We start from the raw sequence: 8,862 nt of genomic DNA, 5'->3' as shown, positions 1-8,862 counted from the left end.
CAGTTTTGCAGGGACATGGGTCTGAAGCCATCAGGCGATCTGGCAGAGTCTTTTTTTGGCAGTAGGGTCATGTGGGTACGGTTCAAATGCTCGACATCCACAAGCAGGTTGCCGAAGTCATCGAAGAAGGGGAGGATAGCATGCTTAATGGTGTGCAAAAATTTTCAGTAGAAACCAGGCCCGAGACCGTCAGGACCGGGACTGGCATTGACGTTCATCTGGAGGAAAGCATCTTGGACTTCCTGAGCGGTGAAGGTAGAGTCTAGGTGTCGCAGTTGTGGTCACGGAGTCGGATAGAGGTCTTGGAGGTTGAACAGCCAAGAGGAGGATCGAGGAGTGCTGAGAAGGTTGTGGAAGAAACTGTGTAGGATGGCAGCCTTGCTATCATGGGAGGAGAACTCAACCCCGTTGTCCTCGAGGATGGCAATGTTGTTCTTTCAAAATCTTTGAGAGGCTGACACATGATTTTTTTTGGTGTTTTCGTCCCCGTCGATGATGGCTTTAACTTTCCCTCTTTGTTTCCAGAGGAGAACCTTCTGACGGATGGCCCGCTGGAGGGCAGTGATAACTACCAGTCTAAGGGTTGACTCGGGACGGGAAAGGGTGCGTTTTTCTTCCAGGTGGTCAATCCTGTCAATGATGAGTTTACAGTTGATTTCGCGCTGGTGAACAGGCCTGATAGTTTTTGACCAGGATTTGAGGTTCGATCTGGTGGTCTTGATAGCAGTGGCCAGGGTTAGATCTGAGGTGGAAGAGGTGTGACCATAGGTCCAAGCCTCAGAGACGATACGTTTGCAGGCAGGATACAACGCCCAGAAAGATTCGAACCGAAAAAGGCGGGAGCGCGGGATATGTGAGGAAACTTTGATGATTAGTGGGACGTGGTCAGATGAGAACCGCGTGAGAGAGGAAAGAGTCGCGTTGGGGAAACTATCATCCCAAGCAAGGTTAAAGAAGGCTCTGTCGAGACGCTCCAGAGTGGGGTTTTGCCGATTGTTAGTCCACGTGAACTTCACGTTCGATCTAGGAGAGGGAGTTCGATGAGCTGTAAATCGGAAATGGCGGTGTTGAACAGGTCAGCCTCGGAAGCGTGGAAATTGTTGTTGTTTTTCTCGCAAGCGAAGCGGATGAGATTGAAGTCGCCAATGAGAAGCCAGGGGGTGGGGTCGTTAGGGGCGATGTCTTTAATTTCTTGCAGGAACTCTGATCTGAGCGAACGTTGCGAGGGAGCGTAGACATTTGTGATGGTTAGGCAGGTGCCAGAGACCGGGCAGGAAAGGTTTAGGGAAGTGGAAAACCTGTTTAGAGAGTGGTTGCCAAGGGTGAGATGGTGAGAATTGACAGCAGAAAAGATGCCGCCGGCAGAACCGACCGCGGGTAGAGAGACATTCCAGGAGAGAATAGCGAAACGGGACTGACTCATAGCAAAATAACGGGTTCACCACGAGCCGGAGAGCAGTACAGCAAGCAAATACAAGACGAGATTAAGGCACACCGAACAACTATCCTATCGGCAGCCAGAAGGAAACTAGCCCTAGACGAACAACAACAGAGAGAGGAAAGCCTGGGCGCGGCTGTTGGCGCATCGATCATGGGGCGCCCCACACACGGGCACGCTCTCCAGGCCGAACCCGAGAGGAAGATCATGGAGATGGCAGCGCACCGGCAGTACGGACGGCGTCGGCCTCGACCGAGTCGTCCCCGCAGATTATAGCAATCTGGGCCAACTTGTCTGCAGTGTCATTGGCGTCGGAAGCATCACCGTCAGAGTTGCAAAGGGAAGAGCCCAAAACCGCCACAGCGAGGTCCTCAGACGCGGTGTCGAGGTCAAAACGTGCCGCCTTGAGCCGAGACGCCTTCTGAGCCATGGTGGAGTAGAAGGGTGCCTCCCGGTCGGCGATACACGCGCTCCGGCGTAGCTCGGCCGCGGAGACCACACGCCGAGAGCGAATGGTGTTGGCGTGGACAGCTAGGTCGGAGATGGCCGCGGTGGACGTGGAGGCAGCAGTGGGCGTCGCGGAGATGTTGGAGCAGAACACGTGTGCGGAGGCGATGAGAGTGGTAGCCGCGGCTTGAGCGTTGCCGTGGTCCGTCGGAGGAACGGCAGCGGCCGGCGCGATGACAGCGGAAGGTGCCTGGAGCGGCGCGTCCATGGAGATCGGCTGGGTCGACGCCAGCGTTTTGATTTTCGGTTTGAGAGTTTTTTCGTCCCACACCGAGATGGCCGAATTTCGACCATTTTTAAAAATTTCGGTCAAAATTTAATCAAAATTTAACTGAAATTTGACTAAAATTTGATCAAGTTTTGTCAAATTTGACCAATTTCATTGAAAGCTAGATTTCGCCCCAGGCCGAGATGGCCGAAATTCGGCCGAAATCCGTTTTTCTCGGCCGAAAATCAAAACACACTCGACGCCACGTCGATGGCGAGAGAGGGCGGAGCGGGTATGAGGAGTGCGGGCAGGCTCCCGCCCGGCTGCAGAATACTTGCTGCATATTAACTGCGGAATTCTCTTCACTGATGGATAGCATTTGCATGCTTTGTAGTGCTAGCATGTAGCAGCATAGCAGCTATGCATCAGAGCACCCAACATCTTTGAATGGCAGTTCTTACAGAGACACTCATGAACCAGTGCAATTTAAGCATGTATCAACACTAAGGTCTAACTAATTTTTCCATAGCAAATCGTCGAGCCAATGATCAAGTGCCCTCTATTTTCTGTCAGATGAGGCAATAAACCCTCAATGAATACAAGCAAAAGTCCTTACACTCATTGCCTGAAAACTTGTAGCAGCAGCACAATCCCTGAAGGCATTTCTTCACTAGTTTGCTCACTGCCACCTTTCACTCACATGGTCTGATCAACGGACAGCTCCCTCCCCGTGTGAGTTGAGTTGTAAGCATCTGTGTGTACGTTTATATATGCCTAGGTGCTTGTTTGAATTACATAAGGATCCAATATGAATCTATTATGTGCTAGGGTACGTGTCATTGCACGATACGAGTTATTACCATGAATCCAAAACTGGTCTTAGCATAGAAAGTCAAAATGTATTGTCGAGATACATAGCAAGAAACATTAAGCGACAAAGTAAGACAATAATGAATGATTGTCCTCAAATTATTTGTCGAGGAGAATAGTCCTCAAATTGTTTCACAGAATATTTTAAACTATTCTCCTCGATATTTTAACATCTATAAAAATAAAAAAATCAATTTGGATAGATAAATTTAAACCCTATCTATATTCACCAGGAGCTATCTAATACAATTGTAAATATGTGGTTTTTCAAAAATTATGAAAATTTATATATGGCTTGTTAATACTGCTAGTAATTTATGCAAAAAGTTTCAACACAAACCAGATTCATTTGATAGATAGAATAAATAGAAAACAACAACTAAAACCAAAAACAGAAAAAATGGCCACATGCACCTAGTCGGCCCGCAGCAAGCCGACTGGAACTAATTGGTTCGCAGCAAGCCAATTAGTCCCAGTCGGCTTGCTGCGGGCCGACTGGAAGCCAATCGGCCTGCGGTGGGCCGACTAGGCCCAGTCAGCCTGCAGCACGCTGATGGTGTATTATTTTTAAAAATAAAAATATTGGTATAATATTTATGCATATAAATTAAAAAATATTTTATTTTAAAAAAAATTAGCCGATAGCGGCCCTCTAACCACTCCCAATGGCTGCGTCGACCTTGCCATACTTTGGCATAGCCTAGGACAACGTCGCCAGTGTAATTTGGGTGTGGCGAACACCAGCTGAGAGCAGCTCATCATCATCAACCCGTAGCTGCTAAATAAATGTCTATTGATGGACGTGAAGCTGTTCAACTAAAAATCCCCATAAATTTAGGCAACTCAATGAATTGTACCTAGAGATTTTTGCATCCCAGCTACTTCCTCCGTTTCAAAATAAATGACTCAACTTTGTACTAACTTTATACTAACACCTAGATATGCTTAGGGTGTGTTTGTTTAGAGATGCTTAGGCTCTAAAAGCGGCTCCATCGGCCTCTGCCCCGTAGAAGATGGAGCTGAAACAAACACCTGATTTTAGATCGGCTCCACGCAGCGGCTTCAGAGGAGCGCTCCAAATAATTGCACGTCAGGCCGGAAGCTGCCAATTCGGGCTTCTCGTAGCCACAGCCAGCTCCAAATCGACCTTTTACAGTTTTACCCTTCCACCAATTTCCATAATACAACAAAATTGCGACGTAACGGTTTGCTGGTGTTCTCGCTCCTCCCTCACCCCGATAGAACATGCTCACTTCCCTCGCCTCGACGACTCCGCCGCCACCTGCTCGATCTCCGGCCACCGCCACCCGTCCCCTCAGTAGTGAAACTCCCACCTCGGAACCCCGCGGCGAGGCGCTCGTCCTCCACCTCCCTGCAACCCATGGAATCAAAGGCGCTGCACCGAGATCCCTCGCGAGCTCTGCCGCCGTCATGAGTTGCCTCGGCGACGACGTCCGCCGCCACAAGCTAACTTGCCGCATTGGTGGGGTGATCCTTCCCTGGTCAACGTTAGGCACGCGCAGGCGCAGCTGCTAGCGAGCCCCCGGGCATGACTGTGCTTGCCGATGACGCACACTGGATCGTTTCGGTGCAGGCTCCACCTTGGCCTCCCATTACCTCCGTCCTTTGCTTCGCCATAGAAGCCAGCGAGCTCCCCGGTCCGTCCTGCTGCTTCGCTTAGGCAGAACGCCGGTCTGTGAGCACTTGTATATGAACCGTGATATGCTAATTGATATGTATATGAGTGCTAATTGACGTCCAAGGTTTGGGTGCGTGCTTGTGCTTGTGTAGCGTGCTCTGTGTGCTAGCTGTGTCATCGACTATGTGACTTGTAATATTTTTGTGATAAAGGTACAGAGAGATCGATCGACTATGTGAAACTGTGAATTCAGTTCAAATCTATGAAAAATTAGCCATTTTCGAAAAAATAACTTCTAATCCGGTCATTTATTGTTAAAACAGTATAATCAGCACAATACAAGACATTTTGGTCATTTCAGCACATTTCAGAACAAGCCGCTGCTGCTACAGCACAACTACCAAACGACTACACTTCAGCTTCAACCTTTCATCCACAGCTAGCAGCTACAGTTGCGCCTTCCAGCTGGAGCCGTTGCAGCTGCAGCCGAACAAGTTGCAGCCCAAACAAACACACCCTTATATATGTCATTTGATACCAAACAAGAGGTGGGACAGTACTCCTAGGGCCTCTCTCATTCGTAGAAATTTCAAAACGCAAGAACAGGAAAAAGGCAGGATTGGATTAACATTGTCCACTTGAATCTTATATACCAGAGAGTGTTTGATGCCATAGAAAAAATAAAGTAATTGTGAAAACAGGTTTGAGTGGATGTTATCTTTTCTATGAAATAGGATCCAATCATATGAATCAAACAACCAATATAGGAAAAATTTCTAAGAACTTTAATTCTCCAAAAATCCTACAAAATTTCCATGAATCAAAGGAGCCCTTAGCATGCACTAAACTGTATGGTCCTTGATCCAACCTGTGCCCTAGCCATTACTAATGCTCTTTAGTCTGCACATACTTATTAATGACTTAACTATAAGGTTCTGATAATCTATATACATGGTACAGTATGCGGCATTATGCGATAGAAGTATAAACGGGATCAAAACCGACTATTATATGACACTAAACGACATAAGCCAAAAGAAAACCTTAAGGACTTAGATGTGCAATGTTCAGGGCACATCTAGATGTAGTTTAACAAAACTGTAATATAATATACAATATTCCAACCATACATCCCCCAGTCGGCAATGATAATTGAACAAGGCTTGACACTGTGTGTACCGTAGCTATTCTTAATACCTTGTATGATATGAATAAAACTAGAGGTGTCATGCTAGAGTACTCTTGGTCGGCTAGAAATCCGGAGGGAGAATCCACCTGCCAGTTGAAGCATGAGGAACTATAATAGATCCTGCTGATTTGATCTCTGGCATGACATCGCCAGTGCTTTCATCAAGAGTAGGAAATACATGATCATCATGGCCGTACAAATACGTCAACACCATGTCGTCGGGATAGACATAGTTCGCTTGCACCCCGCTACGCCCGGTCGCCGACACGTACACCGTTTTCGAGCACATTTCCCCAAAAAACAAGGCATGATCACCCAAGCTCATTATCTCCTCCCACTTGAGAGCATCCTTTCTGGCCGAGTCGTCAACAAGCTTAAACACCTTCCATAAAGGTCCACGGCGGATACCGTTTGACGACCAGGTCCTCTCCAACATCGCGAGCTTTGAGTGTCATCTCCAACATCGCCGTTGCTCCGAAATCCACCTTTGCGGTGTTTGAGTGTTATCTCCGGCTACATGGCTGGTGGAGTCGTCGTCTGGCTTGGTGCGCAGCCTCGGGGACGGTGTCTCCGCGTGTCGCAGTTGTATCGATTTGCGGCCAATTTTTTTATGAACCGGTCAATTCTCTTGTTCTTAATGAAAATGCAGAGATCTTGCCGGTTACTTGATTTTTTTATAATATGGATTGGTTTAGGCGACAAATAATATGGATCGGAGGGAGTACAATGTGTAGAATGTCACTGGCAAGATTCTCTCTTTGATGTCCGTGTGCAAAAACCAGAAGAGCAGTGAAATTCTTCTTAATCAAAACAGACAAACTTGTCATGATCCACTATGTATCGGTCTTTTCCAGTTATTTTTTCTAAGGGAAACTCTAACCGATCCCCTATATATAGCGGAGGATCCGGCGGAGTAAATCTTAGTGGAGTATTTTTACTCCACTAAGTTTTGGCCGGATCTAGCCGATTCCCAATATATAGTTGAGTAATTTTGATTTTTATTTCCATTTTATTTTCGAGAACCAAAACAAATTTCATTGCTTCTTTATTTCATTCAACGACATATTGATACATTGAAGTACATAATTCACCAATTATTTGCTACGAGAACAAAACCAAAGAAAACGAGAACCACGATTAGACACTTTAAAAGATATCCAAGTTCCATAGATATGCTCCCACTAGTTGGATCAATATTTTCTATACGTCTTAATTGTTGATTCTCTCTATCCATGACAAAGGCGCAGTCCCCGACGGCCGGATGTGTCAAAGCTGGCGGTGGCGACGGCAACCGCAGATCTACCGGTTGTGTGCCGGTGATGGAGCGGGAGAGACATAAATCCAGATGGTCAAGGAGCGCGGTGGAGCCTACGAAAGGTTTGTGGTGGCCAATGGAGCGTGGGAAGGACAGTGTCATCGTAAATGCGGTGCGGGAGTGAGGTGGGTGAGGCAGTGGAGGGGAAATGATTTTTTTTCATTTGAGCGATAGCGGTGGATTAAAAATAGGTAGGTGAGACGCAGCTGAGGATATTTTATTCTCAACTAACAACTATTGGAGATTGGCTAGGTGTCAATTAGAATTTTTAATTTTATAACCGGTAAGAGGGGATCAGTTAAAGTTGCCCTAAGAGCATCTCCAACAGCTGCCCAATGTGTGGTGCACTAAAAACCAGTTTGCAGCGCGCCCATCGCCTGGTTTGGCGCGGCGGGTAGCGCTGGCTCCAGTAGCCGCGGTAAAATGCAGCGGCGCGTAGCTCCTGCAGCGCGCGAGCAGCCGACGCATGCCATATGTTGCATTTTGGACACAAAATGAATTTCAAGGATCACAAAACAAAGACATGGCATAATTTAAATCACACAAACAAGTTGATGACTAAAACTTCATACCCACAAGTTCAAATTTATGCCCACAACATCATCCAACCAAGTTTAAAATCCAAACGAAGTTCATGACACAAAAGTTCACGCCAATGAAAGGCACATCAACAATCAAGCCTCGTCCTCGTCTTCGTCCACTAGTAGAAAAAGGGCATTTTGTCCCGGTTCTAGAGAGCCTTTAGTCCCGGTTCTGGAACCGGGACTAAAGTGTCGTTACTAAAGGTCCCCTCCTTTTGTCCCGGTTCTTATACGAACCGGGACTAAAGGCCCTCCACGTGGCTACTATTTGGAGGTCCACCTTTAGTCCCGGTTGGTAACACCAACCGGTACTAAAGGATTTTTTTTGAAATATTTTCCCCATTTTCAAATTTCTGAATTATTTTAACCTCTAATCTCTAATCACCCCTCATCACTGCTCAATTTAATCTCTAATCACTCCTCATCATTTCAAGTCATCTAACTCCCGGACGGTCACCCATCCTCCCACTCCCCCAGCCTGAGCACGCTTAACTTTCGGGTTCTATTCTTCCTCGTTTTCAAGTCTGTACTTGTTGTTTTCCTGACAATACTGATGTCAATCCTATTAACCCTCAGGAGTTTAGCTTGAGCATGAAGTCACACATTTCACTGTTTCAGTTTGAAACTATTGTTCTAAAAAACAATAATTATTCAGTAACACTAATATTTCTTGAATAAGTAGTTGACCATTGTTTGACCAGATTTGACCAAAATTCAAAAAAACTGAAATAATTATTTAGTAACACTAATATTCTTGAATAATTATTTAGTAAAACTAATACTTCTTGAATAAGTAGTTTGACCATAGTTTGACCAGATTTAACGAAAATTTAAAAAAACTAAAATTTGAGCATAACTTTTTTCCTTTTGGAATTTGAGGATTCTAAAAATTTGCAAACAGGCCATGGGCGGTCAAAATCGGATGCGGATTTTCGTGCTGAACATTTTGATATATTATACGTTTTTTCTGACATCGTATGCAAAAGTTATAGCCGTTTTACATTTTCCCTATAAATTTTGCAAAACATGTCCAAATTTAAGTTTTTAAATTTTCCTAACTAGTATATGTAGTAACATAACTACATCACGAAGGATTTTAACTTTTGAAGTTTTTA

Source organism: Triticum dicoccoides, chromosome 6A, assembly GCF_002162155.2.
Source record: "Triticum dicoccoides isolate Atlit2015 ecotype Zavitan chromosome 6A, WEW_v2.0, whole genome shotgun sequence".
Classification (NCBI taxonomy): domain Eukaryota; kingdom Viridiplantae; phylum Streptophyta; class Magnoliopsida; order Poales; family Poaceae; genus Triticum; species Triticum dicoccoides.
Note: the sequence above shows the minus strand (reverse complement) of the source record.